A 20820-nucleotide genomic window follows, 5' to 3' on the forward strand; every position below is an offset into this window, starting at 1 on the left:
GGTGGACCGCAGAGTCAAATGTCCTTGCTTTGGTTCTTGATTGTGGAATTCATTGAGCCTCAGACTGGTTGAATGTAAAAATATATAAATATTACAACTGTCTTACTGGGTAATTGTGAGGAACCAATTGGATAATTTTTATGAAAGTGTGCTCTCTAGACAGTCAAGCACTAAAATAAAACTGAGTTGTTACTGATGATTTGTTGGGTTGATATAGAGGAAACAAAAGACCAAATACTATGAAATATAAGAACCAGAGTCTGAACATTAAAAATGTAGCCAGACGAACTTTGTGCTTTCAAGTCTCTTCTTTTCCTAGTTCTTAGTGCTGATATTCTAAACATGGTAAACTCTGCCCTTCCTTCCTCCACACAGGTACAAGAAGCTTGGAATTCATTTCATGGTTAAGAACAATGCTCAATTTTATAATTATTTTTTTCTAAATCCATTTTATATGATCAGTAAAAAAGAAAAAAGAAAGAAGCTTTAAGTTTTCAAGCATGCTGAAAAGATGAAATTGTTAAAGTTTTTTGTCCTGAAACATTTGCCTATAAAGATATTTCACATGATACAGTTGATGAAACAATCCAATTTAAGGCAGAAGTAGTTTGCATATTTGTCTCCAGCAAGTAACATGAGCTCCTTTAAACAAAATGTGTGTAGGTGAGATCCTGCAATGTAAACTATAAATGTGAATTTGATCAGATCAATGAATAAGTTAATCTAATAACTGAAGAAAGTAATATTTCATTAAAATGAAATCTCTCCTTGTTGAAATATGTGATTGGTGTTGCAAAGCAATGTGCCTTTGCTGCCATGGTGCTAACAGATTGAGGAATAGATGTTAAAAAAAAAACTCTGTTTTTTAGCTATAAACATTGCTTTATGTGAACTAATTCCTTCTGAAATATAATCCTCGTCTTAAATTTTTTCTAGAGCTAAAATTTTAACATGTGTCATGTTAAACTGCCTAAACAGCCAGATGGTTAGAGATTCCCTGGAAAGAGATTGCTTCCCAAAGTAGGCAGTTAAGTCACATCTCCAGGACATTGATGAATATTTCCATATGGGCAGCTAACATGGGCAAAAACTCAACCTTGCTGGTCTGTTCCATCTCAACTGTATTCATCCATTCATTTGTTCATTCCTCATTCAACATATATTTGTTGAGACTCACTTTTGCTAGGTACCCTTCCAGGTGCTGGGAATGCAGCAGGTAAGAGGGATAGGTGGTGAGGATGGGAGTGGGGAGCTCTGTAAAGATAGAGGAACTCTCCGAGGAGTTGAGAGGAAGCAGAGACCTAAATCAATCATCCAGACAAAATTGGAAGTGTGGTTTTAGAAGCACAAATTGCATTTTCATTTGGAAGGAGAGTGTTCCACCAAAAGCCCAAGGTCACAGTCCCCTTGGTGGGTTTAAGAAGCAGGGAATTCCCTGGCAGTCCAGCGGTTAGGACTCCCACTTTCACTGCTGTGGCCAGGGGTTCTATCCCTGAGCAGGGAACTGCGATCCCGCAAGACGTGGGGGTGGCCGAGGCAAAAAAAAAGCTCAAGTGTGAAGTGAAAGAAGGGTCCTTGATCCTTGAATCTAGATCCTGGAGGACCTCCGAGGTCAGAATTAGAATCATGGATTCACTTTTAGATATGATGGCAGCCATTGAAGGTTTTGCTGTAGGAGAGAAGAACGTGACTGAATTTGTGTTTTAAAGCCGACCCTGTCCAGATCTGAAGACTAGACTGAATGGGATTCGAGTGCAAATAGGAAAGTCAGTTAGGAGACAACTACAGCAAGCCAGAAACCCACCTCCATATACCAGAGATATTTAATTACTGTTATTTAAGGGGCAGATTAATATACGAAATTAACTAAAGACTGGAAGCTCAAGAAGCCCAGCTTTGATATGGCTGAACTTGTGACTCTGTTTGGTTACTCACTTAGTACTCCTTAAGGAAGTTGACAAGTTCTGTAATCTTTAAAGTCTCAGTTGCACTTATTAGTACAATAGAATGATACCTGACTTTCCCTCCACACGTAATGGTGGCAGGATCAAAGGACATCATGTGTAATAAAAGCACTGGGAAAACCACAAACTTCAAAGAATGGTGCTCTGCAAATACCAGGTACTATTAGGCATAATAATTGGTCCTGATTTGATTTTCAGCAAAGAACTCTTTGTTTTCTCTATATTGGTCAAAGAGGAAACAAACATCATTCTAAACTACAAATAAATCTTGCTACCTAGTATCCCAAGTAAAGTAAGTGGAATCTAAAGAGAATCATTTAAGATTTTTTTAGAAAGGGTGTTTTTCTTTGAAATTTGTAGGCATAAAATTGACCAATTTGACATATTTAAAGCTGGTGGGGTAATTTTAAAACTATATATCTGTGAAATGTCATTGTTTTCATTATGAAAGTGAGCCACAGGGGTTTAATTAACTCTATTAAATATTACTGCTGCATCTCAGGACACTCAGGTACCTACCTCTGTCTGTGCATGCTGACTCCTGTCCAGACAAACCACAAAGCATTATGAAATGGTGCTCCTGACTTTTGTAGAATTTAATCTAATCTGACTCTTTCTGAGTGACCAGAGAACCAGCAGGAGGTCTCCCACAATCTCTGCATCCTTCCTTGCCCACTCTCCTTTTTCTCTCATGATATTGAAAATATTAAGGCCTACAGAAAACTTGAAATGAGTGGTTAGGGAGTTCCAGCCTGGTTTTGAAGAGTTCTAGTCAATTAGGGAGTCCCTTGCTCTGTATTTGACTAATAGTTTCCTCATAAGTGGATTCAGTCTTTCCTCCAACCTCTTCACGCAGATCTTCTTGCCATGGTTTCCTGGGAGATGACTCCAAAAGGACTCCTTTTTTTTTTTTTTTTTAAGGAACACCTACAGGTGAGGAAGAGAGAAAAGAGAAAAACATTTTTTAAAATGTTGCCTTCTTTCCCATCAAGCCCTTTTGGGACAGCATCACAGCACACTATTTGTAATCCTAGGAAGTACTTATAGAGATTTAGATTTTACAAAATGCATTTTATATATTATATGCTCTTTAAAAAAAGACACATACACAGACACTGTGAAAGAAACCATAATTTTATGATGTAGAACCAGAAGCACACACAAAAGTAAGTTGTAGAACTAGGACATTAACCTATGTCTTTCCAATTTAATTCCAGTTTTCTTCTACAGACTCATAGTTGCCTAGAAAGACTATGTTAGCATTGCCTTGCAAATGTATACCCGCAAGGAATTTAATATTTTAGATGAGATACAGGTGAATCTTCTCCGACAGAGATTAGGAGCACAGAGGAGAGAAGGGTTTTCAGAGGTGGCTGCCCCTGGCTTGGAATTCCTGCCCCTTCCCTCACTAGCTTTTTAACATTTATTCAACAAGTGTTTATTGATCACTTATCAAGTGATGGGCACTTTGACAGACACATATGCCAGAAACAGTTAAGGCTCTATCTTCTACATGAGAAAACCAGGAAAGAGAAACAAAGTACCTAAATTTACAAAGGGAAGACAGAAGAAAATACTCCTGACTGCAGTTTAATTATCTGTCCATTATGTCATACTGTTCTCCAATTGCTAATAAATATACTGATTTTATTTTTTTTAAAGAATATGACTTTCGCAAAAAAATTTACTTCTATGGAAGAGCTTATTATTTCTTTAAAGGAAGAGGTATTTCAAATGGATAAAATAGTTTATGGATGTTTAGACCTACCTGTTAGATGTTTAAAAATCTATAACATCTCTTTCCAAGGAAACATCTATTCTTTTTTTTTTTTTTTCTTTTTTTTTTTTTTTTTTGCGGTGCGCGGGCCTCTCACTGTCGTGGTCTCTCCCGTTGCGGAGCACAGGCTCCGGACGCGGCCATGGCTCACGGGCCCAGCCGCTCTGCGGCATGTGGGATCTTCCCGGACCGGGGCACGAACCCGTGTCCCCTGCATTGGCAGGCGGACTCTCAACCACTGTGCCACCAGGGAAGCCCCAAGGAAACATCTATTCTTAAAACAATCACAAGTAGACAGAAGTTGAACAAATAAATAAAAAATTATTTTAACAGATAACAAATTAGTGGTGACTATTAAATCATGCATACATATTTATAACATCGCAAATATGAAATATGTATAAAAAATTTGCCAAAAACAAGAATGAAAGCTATCAAAAACATATAAAATACATCCAAGTATTTTTTCTTCATTAACTAACAGGACATAGAATACCAAGAAAGGGGAAATGCACTGTAAAACTATGTCAGTAAAATTTCACATTATAATCATAAAAAATGACTGTAAATTCCAATGTGATTAATTAAAGAGTAAAATCAAGATGTGATGGATGTCAAAACAGTACATAATATAAATTAGTGAGATTTATCTTTGCCAAATCTTAAATAATTTCATAAAGATAGTTAAAGAATCTTTAAGAAAAATTATGACATTTTTTAGAGTACATTTCAACTGAACACTTATTTTTTTAAAGTAACATTAATGCCATATTTATTTTATTGGATACAAACCTGTCAAAGACTTTTAGAAACCTCAATAAATAAGTAGTTGATAGAGGACAAATATGTTATTTTTCTTTTGGGGGAGGGCAAATGTTTGATTTTGCTTTTTTTAAATGAAAGAAGTAGCACTGAGCTAAAATGGACACACTGAGATTTAATAATAATGAATATTTTTCCAGTTGTGTGTGTTACCAGACCCATACTTTCTGAGTCATCCACATTTTCCCTATTTCAAGGAAAGACCTATGATTCAAGCCCATTAAAAGTGGTCAACAGTAAGAATATTTTGAGTAAGGAGATGACATTTTGGAAACGCACTTCTATTCCTGTAACATCTCAGAACCTGGACACAATCTACAAAAAATGGATATTGAAAGATGTTACTTAGGTAGGTGGGTGGGTAGACAGGTAAAGAGGTGCTGGCATTATATGTAAAACATTATGTATAAAAACTATTATTTCTAGATAGTCAGATAGAGTTTTAAACTATTGGGTAAAACACTGCCACTTAAAAATCCTTTTTTTAAGTTAGTAGAATAGCAGTTTCCAGTATTTATCAATTACCATATAATTAAAAATGTTCTAGATAGCTTGAAAAGTCATCACTCAAACTCTTGCTTTATTGAGGTATTATTGTCATACTAAGAACTGTACATATTTGATGTGTACAATTTAATGAGTTTAAATGTCTTGGTTTCTTATGGTATAGTTCCAGACATTTGGTGTTTTAGTTTAGGAATTCTGACATCTTTATCTACCATGTTTTCTTTTGTGTTTTTCCTTAGAACACAGAATATAATGCTTTTAATTCTATAGTTATTTGAATACGATGGAGTCCACAGACCCACCATTTGGTTCTGCAGACACTTTCATCCCAAATGTTTCTGCCTTTCTTAATGCAGTGTTAAAAAAATTATAATTTGTTCAAAAGGAAAGTTTGTCAGAAACTTATTGATTTGCTTAGAAAGTGATTTCTATTTCTTTTTGTTTGTTTTCTGTCTTATTTGGAATTATAATTGTGACTGATATAATCTTGGATGATCCTTGCCAAGCTAAAGAAATACTTTGTTTATAATAATAGGTAACATTTATTTAGTGCATCTGCTTTGTGCCAGCTATTTCTAAATTCTTAACCTTTAAAATCTCATTTAACCAACACAGTAATTGTATGAGGGTGGGTAACAATGATATCCACTTAATGCTTGGGGAAATGAGACATAGAGGGAGGCAAGCATCATACTCAGGCTCACTCATGTGCAATAGATAGAGCCAGGCTATGAACCTGGGTAGTCTGGGGCCAATCTTCTTGCTAACAGACGCTGTCTGTTCCGTGATATGCATTAACACTAAGTTTCAAGCATGTTGTCACATCTAAGCTTTTGTATTAGTTTTATGTCATTATCAGCCCCTTCAAAAAGGAACAGAATCCACTCTTTAGTCATGGATCATGTTTGGGAAAACTGAACAGCAGCAGACCTTGGCTGGCATTTATTTCCTCTAAGTTCTCATAAACATTCATTTGTGACATTACTCTTTCCTCTCCTGTGTGTCTCAATCACAGCCCTTTCTCAACGTCATCTGCAGAATCATTTTCTTTCATGTGTCCTTCAGATATTGGTGGTCTATAGCATCTGAGGCTCTGGTCTCCTTGTCATCAATTTCTGAGTGATATGAGCTATTCAGCATCTGTGTTGATTAATGACTTGTGAATTTTCTTGGCTAGACCATGCTTTGCTGTGAGCTCTGGATTAGTATATAGTATATAGTCTTCTTAAGAACAAAGCTAAGATCTTCCACATGGGTAAGATGCCAGAATTAAACTCACCAATGTCCTCCCTATCCAAATTGCATTTTTTTCCTATTTTTCTCTTTTTCAGTGATTAGCCTCATCATTAGCATATTACCCCAAAGAAAAACCACATGTATACTTTGCTGCCTATCTCATTACCTTTCCCTTTTATAGTCTCCCAGTCATTAACCCTGTAAATTTTACTTCCCAATTGGTATTTTAAATGTGTTCCCTCTCCCATTCCTTTTATTACTGATGTACTTTATGTCTTTATAATAAATACCAAGCAGGACCTTATGAGGCTCCTGGACACAAAAGCCTTTCTGTGTCCCTCACTTCTTGATTACAGGAATTAGGCTTCATTTCAGCCTCCTTGACCTTGAACGAGCAGGTTCAAACAGTTGATAATCAGGGAAGGTAGGGGATGAAGAGACAAGGTAGAAACGGTCAAAAAAACCAAACACGTTGTCACAGCTTACCCTTCCCCCTCCCCATATCCTCAAGCCCAAAGTGAGAGAGTGGCATGGACATATATACACTACCAAACGTAAAATAGATAGCTAGTGGGAAGCAGCTACATAGCACAGGGAGATTAGCTCGGTGGTTTGTGACCACCTAGAGGGGTGGGATAGGGAGGGTGGGAGGGAGGGAGCCGCAAGAGGGAAGAGATATGGGAACATATGTATATGTATAACTGATTCACTTTATTATAAAGCAGAAACTAGCACACCATTGTAAAGCAATTATACCCCAATAAAGATGTTAAAAAAAACACACACAATAGTGCAGCCTTGGGGCAGGGCCCAGGTTCCCCATCAAGGGATACACATAACAATATCTTTGCGCTGTTTTGCAGATACTGAAACCCCCACCAGGTGGGAGAAGTTAACTGTATGCTGACCACAAGCATGTAGACCCCAGACTGGTTGGAACCAGAAGGTTGATGATGCTGACTCCCACTTACCTCACCACCAGCCAATCAGAAGAATGTCCAGGAGCGGATCATGCCCTCTTTGAACCATTACTATAAAACTCCTCACTACCCCGTCCAGATTCAGACACACAGTTTTGAGGGCATAAGCCCACTGTGGCCCCATTTGCCTGGCAAAGCAATAAAGCTATTCTTTTCTATTCCACCTAAAACTCTGTATCCAAGAATTAATTCAGTGTCGGTGTACAGAGGCCAGATTTGGCTACATAATCTGATATGTAGACTGCTGTAATAAACCCCTACTTCGTCTTCAATGATTCTTTTTTTTCCCTCAACTTGTTCCATTTTCCATTTGAAACCCAGTGTCCTTTCCAAAAAAAAAAAAAAAATGAAAACCACTTTTCTTGCTGTTGCTTACATGCAGCAATAATTGTACACGCCCAGGGAAATGACTTTGCTCTCTGATGTGGCAAATAAAATCTCAACAATCTTGCCCAGCCTCCTTTCCACCTTCTTCACCTCATGTCTCCTCACACTATTCCATAGTTACACTAAATTTCTTTCTATTCCCTAAACATGATATCTTTTTCTCATTAAAAAAACCAAAAAACGAAAAATGACAACAAAACACTGGTATCCGATCTCTCTGAGCTCTCTGTCCCCATTTACTGAAATCAGAATAGTCCTTTTACTTATGATATAAATTGCAACCCCTCCATGCAGCAGTCATTGGTAGGGAGATTATTCCTTCTTTCCATTCTTCTATCTACTGTTACAGTTGGCATGCTGAATTTTATTTTCCTTAATTTATTGGTTTTCCAACCTATGTTTATTTTTTTCACTTTTTTCTATATTTATCAGGGATATTGGCCTATAATTTTCTTTTCTTGTAGTGTTCATGTCTGGTTTTGGTATCAGGGTAATCATAGCCTCATAATATGAATATGAGAGTTTTTCCCTCCTCTTCTACTTTTTGGGGAAGAGTTTGAAAAGAACTGGTATTAATTTTTCTTTAAAGGTTTAGTAGAATTCACCAGCAAAACCATCTAGTGCTGAACTTTTGTTTATTGGGAGATGTTTAGTTACTGATTCAATGACTTTACTAGTAATTTGTTCAAATTTTTTATTTCTTCATGATTCACTCTTGGTAGGTTGTATGTTTCTAGACATTTATCCATTTCTTCTAGGTTGTACAATTTGTTGGTGTACAATTGTTAATATGGTCCTTTGTATTTCCCATGATCCTTTGTATTTCTATGGTATCAGATACACATTTCTGATTTTATTCATCTGAGTCCTCTCCTTTTATTAGTGAGTCTAGCTAAAGTGTCCTCTATCTTTTTTTAATCTTTTCAAAAAATCAGCTCTTAATTTCATTTATTGTTTCTGTTGTCTTTTTAGTCTCTATTTCATTTATTTTCACTCTGATCTTTGTTGTTTCCTTCATTCTACTAACTTTGAGCTTAGTTTGTTGTTCTTTTTTTAGTTCCTTGAGGTTTAAAGTTAGGTTGTTTATTTGAGATCTTTCTTGTTTCTTAATGTAGGCATTTATTGCTATGCTATTAACTCCCATTTAGAACTGATATTGCTGCATCTCATAAGTTTTGGTCTGCTGCATTTACATTTTCATTTCTCTCCAGATATTTTTTAAATTTCTCTTTCTTCTTTGACTTCTTAGTTGTTTAGTAGCATGCGGTTTAATCTTCACATATTTGTGAATTTTCCAGTTTTTTTGTAATTGATTTGTAGTTTCATACCATTGTGGTTAGAAAAGATGCTTGGTATAATTTCAATCTTCTTAAATTTATTGACTTGTTTTGTGACCTAATATATGATCTATCCTGAACAACTTTCCATGTGTGCTTGAGAAGAATGTGTATTCTGCTGCTTTTGGATGGAAGACCTGTAAGTGCCTGTTAAGTCCACCAGGTCTAATGTGTTGTTCAAGTCAAATGTTTCCTTATTGATTTTCTGTCTGGATGATCTATTCATTGATGAAAGTATTGATGTCTCTTACTATTATTGTATTGCTTTCTATTTCTCCCTTTAGATCTGTTAATATGTACTTTATATAAACCTAAGTTTCAAAATGAACAGTATATGTTATTAGTTGTATATACTTTGTAAAAACTTTCCCTTTAAAATTTTTTGGTACATAGTAGACTAGCAGCAAATATCACCAAGCTAATAAATGATTTTATAGTAGAGAATAATAATAAGATTTGCATGGAATTGGCATACATTAAAAATTTATCTCTGAAAGCAACAATATACAGTATAAGTTACCTAGTTCGGAGGCCATAAAATCTGAAAAAAAGACACTTGCTTTAATGTAAAAGCAATCATTTACTCACATAATAGCAAGGAAAAGTTACATTGTTATAAAATTCTTATTACCATACTGAAAAAGACTTGTAGAAATTAATTTTCACAGTATGGATTTATAACAAAACTGACATTTAGAGGTCAAAAATCTTAATTGAGTCTTGGGTAAATGCAAGATGCCTTGTTGGAATAATCAATCCTGCAGATAAAGTATCTGATGTTTGATTAATAAAATCAGAATATCAGGTTAGGGTAAAGGTTAGTGGAAAAAAGAATTTTCTCCTTAACATTACTGTCACACACTCTTCTGATACAAATATTTTTTTTTCCCAGACTATTTTCTATACATATTATTCTGATTAGGAATTTTGTTTAATTTATCTTTTAAATTTTAATCAGTGTTTTTCAAACTTCAGAATACATATGAGTCACCTGGAGATATTGCTAGCAAATATAGAGTCTGATTTAGTAGGTATGAGGTAGAGCCCAATTTCTGCATTTCTAGTAGTCTCTTAGGTGATTCCAATGCTGGTGGTTGGAGGACCACACTTTGAATAGAGAGGATTTAGGGCAGTGGTTCCAAATGTTGTTGCACATTAGTATAACCAGATGAGTTTTAAAAACTACTGGTGCCTGAACAACAAAAGCAAAAATCAACAAATGAGACTACATCAAAGTCAAAAGCTTTTGCATAGCAAAAGAAACAATTAACAAAATGAAAAGACAACATACAGAATGGAAGAAAAAATTTGCAAACCATGTATCAGATAAGGGGTTATATTTAAGATATATAAAGAACTCATACAAATTAAATAATAACAACAGAAAAACAATCTGATTAAAAAAATGAGCAGAAGAACTAAATAGACATTTTTCCAAAGAGGACACCAAAATGACCAGCAGGCACATGAAAAGATGCTCAACATCACAAATCATCAGGGAATTGCAAATAAAAACCACAATGAGACATCACTTCACACCTGTTAGAATGGCTATTGTCAAGAAGACAAGAGACAACAGGGGCTGGTGAGGATGTGGAGAAAATGGAAGCCTTATACACTTTTCATGGGAATGCAAATTGGTCCAACCACTATGGAAAACAATATGGAGGTTACTCAAAAAAATAAAAGTAGGTCTACCATATGATCCAAGAATTACACTTTTGAGTATATACCCAAAGGAAATGAAAATCAGATTTTGAAGAGATATGTACACTTTCATGTTTATTGCAACATTATTCACAATAGGCAAGATATGGAAACAACCTAAATGCTCATCAACAGAAAAATGGATAAAAAAGGTGTGGCATATATATATACAATGGAATATTATTCAGTCATAAGAAAGAAGGATATCCTGCCATTTGTGACAACATGGATGAGCCTTGAGCACATTATTCTAAGTGAGATAAGTCAGACTGAGAAAGACATACCATATATCACTTATCTGTGGAATCTAAAAGTATCAAACTCATAAAAAACAGAGAGCAAAAGGGTGGTTACCAGGGGATGGAGGATGGAGGGATTGATTAATGTGTTTAAAGGTACAAACTTTCAATAAGTAGTAAATAAGCCATAGAGATCTAATGCACAGTCTAATGAATATAGACAACAGTGTTGTACTATAATCCTCAAACTTGCTAAGAGACTGAAACTTAATTATCCCAACTGCTAACAAGAAAGGATAATTATGTAATGTGATAGAGGTGTTAAATATTGCTACAACAGCAATCATATTGTAACATATAACTGTATCAAATTAACACTTCATACACCTTAAATTTACACGATGCTATATGTCAAATATATTAAATTAAAAATGGGTCCATTTCAATTGTAAATGTAGATATAGAAATCCTAAATAAAATGTTTACTTATTAAATTTTTGAAAATACCTACTGGTGCCTGGCTCTCATTGCAAGACACTTTGATTTAATCAGTATGAGATGTTACCTGGACATTGTGATTGTTTAAAACTCCCAGATGTTTCCAATAGAGAGCAAATTGGGGAAAGCACCAGTTTAGGAGATGTTTAAAACCATTGCATACTTATTTTCTCACAAAATGTAAGTTAATTCTTTACTGTGGTTATTTTCATATATTTGTAGTATGTATATGAAACAATATTTGGATAAAACTATAAGATATCAATTAATCCATGATATTTCACCAAAAATGTACATAAGTGATGAAAATACACATTATATGGTGGCTCTCTTGTAGTGAATGTATAGGGAAATACACATCAATTTGACTAATAAATAAAGTTGTGGCTCACTAAAAATATTATGTCAGCACATACACATGTACACACAAATAATTATTAACCAGAATAATGGTTGTTGACTGGAAATTATAGGGAAAGACATTCCTTTTATATCAAGTGACTCTCAGGCATTGACACCCTCACCTTTTCCCCGCCTGCACCATCTTCTTCAGGTGTTTACATCAAACTCGAGTGAAACAATTGTTCCAGATGCAGATGGCTAGAGTGGCTTGCAGGATGGTTGCTAGGGAAACCTAATACTGGATTGTGACAGAAAGCTAATCCTCTCCTCCTATGCAGTTTTAGTTTATGGGTGCTCCTTAATTTATGGCAGGAAAATGACATATCTCTGAGATGCTTCCAATTGCTAAGACTCTACAGGGCTGGGGTTCTGAACTTGGAAATCCATGGATGAGTTCCAAGTACTAGGTAAGTATGTTTATACAAACAATTTAAAGGGAATAGAAAACATCACAACTCATTACATACTTAAATGTGTATGGGAATCACTGAATTTTAAGAACCACCCCTTTAGAGGGATGACTGCATTCAAGTGCCATTTTACAGAGAGAGACCCTGAAGCATAAGAAAACAAAATGGTCATTTCTGGTAGAAACATTTTTTTTCCTAATTTATCCTTGAGTGGTAAACTTAGCTATTGTCAGGAGTGAGGACATTTAATATCTTTTATTCAAAACTATTTGCATGAATACTTATAGCCTAAGGACAATTATCTAGTTCATTACTCTAGTGTGAACATAGACAGAGGACCTCATAAAAAAAGAACTTCCCTCTACCTAGACCTTCAAATCTTTTTTATCCCCCTGTCATTTCCTATCTTTGTAATTCTTCCAAAGTTCTGCTTTGTTTTCTTTCAACCATATACAGAATTTATTTTGTAGGAAAAAAAAAACCCATTAATGCTAAGAGTCCAAAATCTGCTTGCTCATAATTGTTATTCTATTTCAAAAGAGGTCATCGATGCATTTAGACTAGTGTGGACATCCAACAGGCTTTACTGCCACACAACAGGGCTTTCCTCTGGAATAGGACATATGAGGCTACTCTTTTTCAGGATCTTACCAATAAATGCAAGTGGACCCAACTGAGGGTAGAAAGCGAGGTGGGGAAATTGCTATTATCATTAATTTTAGCTGTGCTTTCTGTTCTCCACTTTTTATCAAGCATGAATACAAGAAAGATCAAATGAGGACATATCAAAACATCTTGACAAAGCCAATGAACAATAAATTAGAAATTAAATATAAACCATTTAAACACATTTCAGATAAAGTGTACCAGCCATCATTCATACTTTACATTATGATATCAACGTCACAAAAACATAAATAATTTTTAAAAATTGTAATGATACAAATAAATGTATTAAAACACTTTATTATTTATTTATTTAGTTATTTATTTATGTGTCCTTTATAAGGTTAACAAAGGTCCCTTCTATATTTAAGTTGCTGAGATTTTTTACCATAAGTGGAGGTTTGGTTTTTTATTTATTCATGTATTTATGTTTATTGAAATATAGTTGACATACAATATTATATTAGTTTCAGGTTTATTACAGTGATATGACATTTGACATACATTACAAAATTATCACCATGATAAGTCTAGTAACCCTTTGTCCTGATACAAGTTATTACAATATTATTAATATATGTTGTATATTACACACCTGTGGCTTATTTATTCTATAACTGGAAGTTGAAAATGAATTTAAATGATTTAAGGTATATTCTTTCATTCTTTTTAAAAAATTTTATTGGAATCTAAAATATGATATGAATCAACATATCTACAAAACAAAAACAAACTCACAGATAAAAAGAACAAACTTGTAGTTGCCAAGGAGAAAGGGGGTGTGGGGGAGGGAAGGACTGGTAGTTTGGGATTAGCAGAGGCAAACTAGTATATACAGAATGGATAAGAAAGATCCTGCTGTATAGCACAGGGAACTATATTCAATATCCTGTGATAAACCATAATGGAAAAGAATATGAAAAAGAATATATATATGTATAACTCAGTCACTTTGCTGTACAGAAGAAACACAACATTGTAAATCAACTATACTTCAATAAGATTTAAGGTAAATTCTAAGAGAGGAGGGAATTTACCTGCCCTGAATCTCTATCTATATTTAATTATATTTACATAAAGTTTGGATACTTATTTTCAAAAATTGGTTGGAATACAGTATTTAAACAAGACAAATGCACTTGGTTCTTAGAACTTCTAATTGAAAGTTATTTAGAAAGTTTGATACAGTTAAAACACTTCAACATGGCACTTCACTAAACTTTATATTTCTTAATTTTGAGCAATGACCTTCATAAAAACTACAAAAGAGTAATTGTAACCTAATAAGGACCCTGTCTTTGATAGATGCACCAAGGTCATGACCTGCCATTATGCCCACTCAGGTCAACCTCAGTGTTCAAGATGCAATCCCAAAACATATTTATCAACTCACTCATATTCTATTGGCAATACATTACATTATTGATTTAATGCTATATGTTTAAACCTATTAAATCAAACCATGCCAGGTTATAATGGTTTTGTTTGTTTCTGATTTGCCTCTACTAAATTTCAAAGCCTTGTCCCTACTTTTTATGTGAAATACCAAATAACAAACCCAGTTAAAGGACAGAAATATTTTAGAACTCTGAGCCTCTTTGCAATTGCTAAAATTTTATTTAAATACTGTTTTATGTTAGGACAAAAACCAGTCAAGGATCTTTAAATCAACCCCAATTCACATCTTTACTAGAGATCTAAAAAAATAAGATGATAGCTTTCTTGTTGTCTTTAGAGGAAGATATTCAGCCATGGTATTAAATGTTTTCTATAAATGTATAGTCCTTTATTTCAGAAAAACTTGTCTGAATTGCCAAGGCCTCAGAGCTATTCACTGCAGAGATGTGCGAGGGTTGTTGTTAGATGTTCTCAATGTGCATAATGTTAATTTATTCCAGCATTATAGAAAAAAGTTTGTAAAGAAGTTAGCTTTCAAGGTGACAGAAAAAAACAGATTGAGTCATTCTTATTTTACTTTCATTTAAATCCATTGGCTATTTCAGAAAACGTATATAGTTCTGAAAAAATATTTGAGTAAAAATTGATTCATTTTATTTACATAAACATGAGAGCAACTCTTGAACAAGAGTGAAAAATAACTAACTTCATGAGTATAACTATGTCACAGATTTTACTGATTATCTGCAACTTCTGAGCTGTGTGACCTTGAACAAATTATCCAAACTTCAGGTACAATTTTCACTTAGAATATGAAGAAAAGTAACAGCACCTTCATCATGGCATTGTGAGGGTGAAATAAGTTAATATATGTCAAGGGTTTGGGGCAATATGCACTCAATGTATATATAGTAGTGCTAATATGTTTTATTGTTATATTATTATAGTTATATTATTACTATTATTAATGTGGGTATTTCAATACAACTAGGATGATTGTGACTCATTTTATACAAGCCATAGTAAAGATCAAGAGAGATAAAGTATAATAATCTTAGTGAAGGTACGTATGTTTCTAATTCAAACCCAACCCGGATTGCTGCTATTATTCTTAACACCCACCCACATCAACACTTGTAATACGACATAAATACTGTGATTGACAGTTTACAAAGCATACATAATAATCTCATTTAGCCCTCACAACAATTTGTGTGCATAAAGTTATTATTAATCTAGAGCTGAGGAATCCAAAGCTTTAAGTTATTGAGTAATTACCTCAACTTGAATCATAGTGAATAGTAAAACTAAAATCAAAACCAGAGTCCCTCTATGAGGCTGGTAGTATTCTCATTTCAAAGCCAGACAAAGATATCACAAGAAAGAAAACTACAAGTCAGTATTTCTCATGAATGCAGATGCAAAAATCCTCAACAAAATATTAGCAAACTGAATCCAGCAATATATTAAAAGGATTATATACCATGGACAAGTGGGATTAGCCCCAGGAATATAAGATTGGTTAATCAACCATTGTAATACACCATAGTAACAGCATAAAGGGGAAAACATTCCACACATGGTCATCTCAATAGATGTAAAAAAAGTTGACCAAATCCAACATATTTTCATGATAAAAATACTCAACAAGGTAGGAATAAAAGGGAAATTCCTCAGTTTCACAAACAGCATCTATGGAAACCCATGGGTAACATTGTACATAATGCTGAAAGACTGAAATCTTTCCCCTTAAAATTAGGAAAAAGACAAGGAGGTCCACTTTCACCTATTCTAGTCAACACTGTACAGCAAGTTCTAGCTAATTAGACAAGAAAAGGATGTAAAAGACATCCAGATTGGAAAGGAAGAAGTAAAACTATCTATGGCAAATGACATCATCTTATATATAGAAAACTCCAAAGATTTTACACACACAAAACTACAGAGTTAATGAGGAGTTCTGCAAAGTTGCAGGATACAAAATCAATACGCAAAAATCTGTTGTATTTCTATACACTATCAGAGAACAATCCGGAAATGGAATTAACAAAACAATTCCATTTACAATAGCATTAGTAGGAATAAAATGCTTAGGAATAAATTTTACCAAGGACATGCAAGTTGTATTGACTGAAAAATATAAAATATTGTTAAAAATAATTAAAGAAGACCTAAATAAGTTAAAAGATAACCCATGTTTATAAATTGGAAAACTTAATACTGTTAAGATGACAATATTCTACAAATTGACCTACAAATTCAAATCCAACACAATCTCTATAAAAATTTCAACTGCCTTTTTTTCAGACATAGAGAAGTTGATCTTAAAATTCATATGGAATTGCAAGGGATACTCAATAGCCAAAACAATCTTGAAAAAGAACAAAATTTTCAGACTCACACTTCTCAATTTTGAAACACACTATGAAGCTACAGGAATCAAAACATTGTTATATTGGTATAAGCATAGACATACAGATCAATGGAATATAATTGAAAGGCCAAAAATGAACCCACACATCTATGGCTAATTGATTTTCAACAAGGGTGCCAAAATCATTTAATGGGTAAAGAAGAGTTTTTTCAACAAATGGTTCTGGGACAACTGGATATCCACATGCAGGAAAAAAAAAAAGAAAAAGAAAAGAATTTGGACCCCTTTCTTATACCATATATTAAAATTAACTCAAAATAGATCAAAGACCTAAATGTAAAGACTAAAACAATAAAAATCTCAAAAGGAAACATAGGTGTAAATCTTTAGGGCCTTGGATTAGTCTGCAGTTTCTTAAATATTATACCAAAAGCAAAATAACAAAAGAAAACATAGATAAATTGGACTTCATCAAAATTAAAAACTTTTTCCATCAAAGGACACTACCAAGAGTGAAAATATGACCCACAGGATGGGAAACTAATATTTGCAAATCAAGCTTCTGATAAGTGTCTAGTAACCAGAATATATATTTAAAAACTTACAAGTCAATAATAAAAATACAAATTTTCAAATAGGCAAATAATTCAAATAGATATTTCACCAAAGAAGATACACAAATGGCCAATAAGGACATGAAAGGATGCTCAACATCATTAATCATTAGGGGAATAGAAATCTGACCCACAATGAGTTACCACTTAATACCCACTAGGACAGATATATATATATTTTTTTTTTCCTAAAGTGTGGAAAAAAGCAATTATTGGTAAGGATGTGAAGTAATTAGTAAACTTACACATTGCTAGCGGTAATGTAGAAGAGCATAACCACTTTGGAAAACAATCTGGCAATTCCTCAAAAAGTTAAATATAGAATTACTATGTGAAACCGTAATTCCACTCCTAGGTATATACCTAAGAGAACTGAAAAAATAAGTTCACACAAAAACTTGTACATGGATGTTCATAACAGCATTACATATAACAGCCAAAAAGAGGAAACAATCAACTGCTGAATAAATAAAATGTGATCTATCCATACAATGGAATATTATTCAGCCATTAAAAAATACTGATATATGCTACCATATGGATGAACTTTGAAAATATTATGCTAAGTGAAACAAGGCAGAAACTAAAGCCCACATATTTTATGACTCCATTTATAGGAAATTCCCAGGATAGTTAAATCTAGTTGCCAGCATCTGGGAAGATAAGTAAATGGGAAGTCATAGGGTTTCTCTTTGGGGTGAGGGAAACATTCTGAAATTAGGTAATGGTGATGGTTGCGCAAGATGAGAAATATATTAAAAGCCACTGAGTTGTACACTTTAGAAAGGCAGGTATTGCACAGGCAGTCTCCTTCTTGGGAAGCCAATCTCCAGAGTGGCTGCAGGCAATGGACTGTTCTCAGAGAAGGGTACTTCCTAGAGTGGGGAAACACCCCAAAAGTTACAGTCTGCACTTTACCGTAGGATTTCATTGAAACTCGTGATCTTTTTCTACTCTTTGTCATTATTTTTTTCCATTTTAATCATTTTCCACAGTAAAAAGAAAAAAAAAACTTTAGTTTACAGAAAGAGGAAGTGAATTAATCGAGTAGCATATTAGACAAAATGATTAAGTCCTTTCCAGACTAATGATTTAGTAATAGGCAATGGTATACTTACATATTCATGGTTTTACATCAACCAAGGTGACACATATGTACAATTTTTCACAAAATATATGCTTTTGAAAAGGAATTCCTCCCTTCAGTTCAACCCTGATCATCAGGTAGTGATTGCCAGTAGCTGCATACAACCTGCTGCTGTTGTCTGGGGTGAGAACAAAGAATTAAACAATATTTATGCCCTTATGTGCATAGTATAGACAAAAATGTTTATACCTGGGAGAACATAGAAGGAGATTGAGTTACTTTGGGGGAAACATCACCCTGAGGAGTATAATTGCAGGAGTTTCCCCTGCAATTCTGCTCTTCAACACTACCCTTAAAAATATTGTGTTGGCCAAAAAGTTCCTTTGGGCTTTTCCCATCTTACAGAATGGGAACATTTAAAATAAATGAAATTTATATAATTTTACAAATATGTTTTTTAAGAATCAAAACTTTCCATATTACGAATACTAATAAAGGAAACAGCTGATCATACTGAAAAGTTCTTGATTCTTTACTGTGGAAACAGAATAGAGTAACTGGAAAAACATATGTTTCCGGAATTGGATCATGACAACTGTGCTGTAGGACTCTGCCACTTTCTAGCTGTGTGACCTTCGGCAAGTTACTTAACCTCTCTGTGTCTCACTTTATTCATCTGTAAATTTAGTATAATAGTTCCTAAGACCTACCTCCTAGAGTTCTGAGGATAAATTGAGCTGGTGCACGTAATGCGCTTGGCAGAGCGTTTGGCAGAGTGCTTGGCCGATGTAAACACGGATGAGAGCATGCAGTTCACGTGGTCTCACAGACAAATCACTTGCTTCCATCTGGTCCCAACTGTGTCTCTCAAATCTGCCCTCATCTGGTTATCACTCTTCATCCTTCAGTTCTGAGTGCAGGTAATATCTCCTTCGGATAGTCTTGACCCTACTTTGAGAGAGTACATGTTTCTTCTTGCCTTTTCAGACTTTTGTGGGTGTACTCCTAAGGACATTTGCTTTACTAAATTAAATTACTTGTTTACTCATCTATGCTTTTAAGGAGACAAAAACTTAATAAGAGAAGAACAGTGCCTATTCACGCTTGACGTGGGATAGGAATAGAGCAGGAATTTCAGATATTGTTGAACAAAAAACCATGAGCATAAAATGTCAGACCTGATAACTCAGGATAGGAGTGATGAAGGAACACAAAGAAACTTGTCTGAAATAAAACTTAATTAAAATAGGGCAAGGGGTAAAAGAAGGATGGGAAGAAAAAGAAGCAGATGAGACAGAAATGTTTTGTAATAATTGGTGACAAAGGATTTTGTTAATGTCGGAGTCTTTTAGGGCAAGAGGTGATTTCATTCTCAAGAATCCACTCCAGAGTTACTCCTAGTAGTAACAAGTCATCAGAAGACTCTTTCCTCCTTCTTATATGAAAAATATATTTCTAGGCCCCTTGTGATGCAGGGACTTTTCCAGAAATATCTAGCTCAAGACCATATTGTAAGAAAATGTGGTGTTTGAAGCCTACAGATGTCAGATAACATCCTGCAAAAATAATGCATTTATTCTGCGAATCCGTCACATCGGTACAGTCATTACTGAGAGTGCTCCAACTTGAAATAATGTATTTTCATTTCTTGAGGTAAAATAAAAATTTTCATTCTAACAGAAAAGATGGAAGGAAAACAACTTCTTTTCAAATACCGGAAATTCGACAGTGGAACAACTCTGTTCTTTTCTTTAGTTTAATCTTCAAATTTTACAGAGAAACAGAGACATAAACTTCAAACATACTATGATTGTGTAGTCAGCCTTCCTCAAAGCAGTATTAAAGCAAGATGCTTGCATCCTGGATGATGTCTATTCAGAAAATTGAATTTTTTAATAATACCCAGCTCCCTTCAATCCCCAAAACTACCACCTTCCTTTGGACAGCAGGATTACCCTACTAGCCTCCTACCAGCCCTTACCTTCAGACTCACCCTCTCCAACTCATTCTCCACACCACTGCCAGGGATAGTTACACAAGCCTGACTTTTCACTTGGTTTTGCCCACATACTCCACGTTTTCTCCTGTTTCCAAGTCTTCACTCAGTGCTGTTCCCTCTGCCTGGACACCTCCTATCCTTAACCACTTAGACATCGCATCCTTCTCTCCAAGGGGTCAGCTCAAGAGTGACTTTCCCTGTGGGGGATCCATCCATTCAGTTCTCTCCAGGCTAAATTATGTGTTCTTTCATGTACTCATGACACTCTGTGCATCCCTCTACCCTAGAAACTCACAGAGTGATTCTGTAATGATAACACTTCTAATTCACCATTGGACTGTGAGAGGCTGACTATCATTGAGGCTGGACTATGTCTTGTTGATCATTATGTCCCCAGCTCTTAGTTATGTGCTCCT

Source organism: Stenella coeruleoalba, assembly GCF_951394435.1.
Source record: "Stenella coeruleoalba genome assembly, chromosome: 10".
In the NCBI taxonomy this organism is placed as follows: Eukaryota; Metazoa; Chordata; class Mammalia; order Artiodactyla; family Delphinidae; genus Stenella; species Stenella coeruleoalba.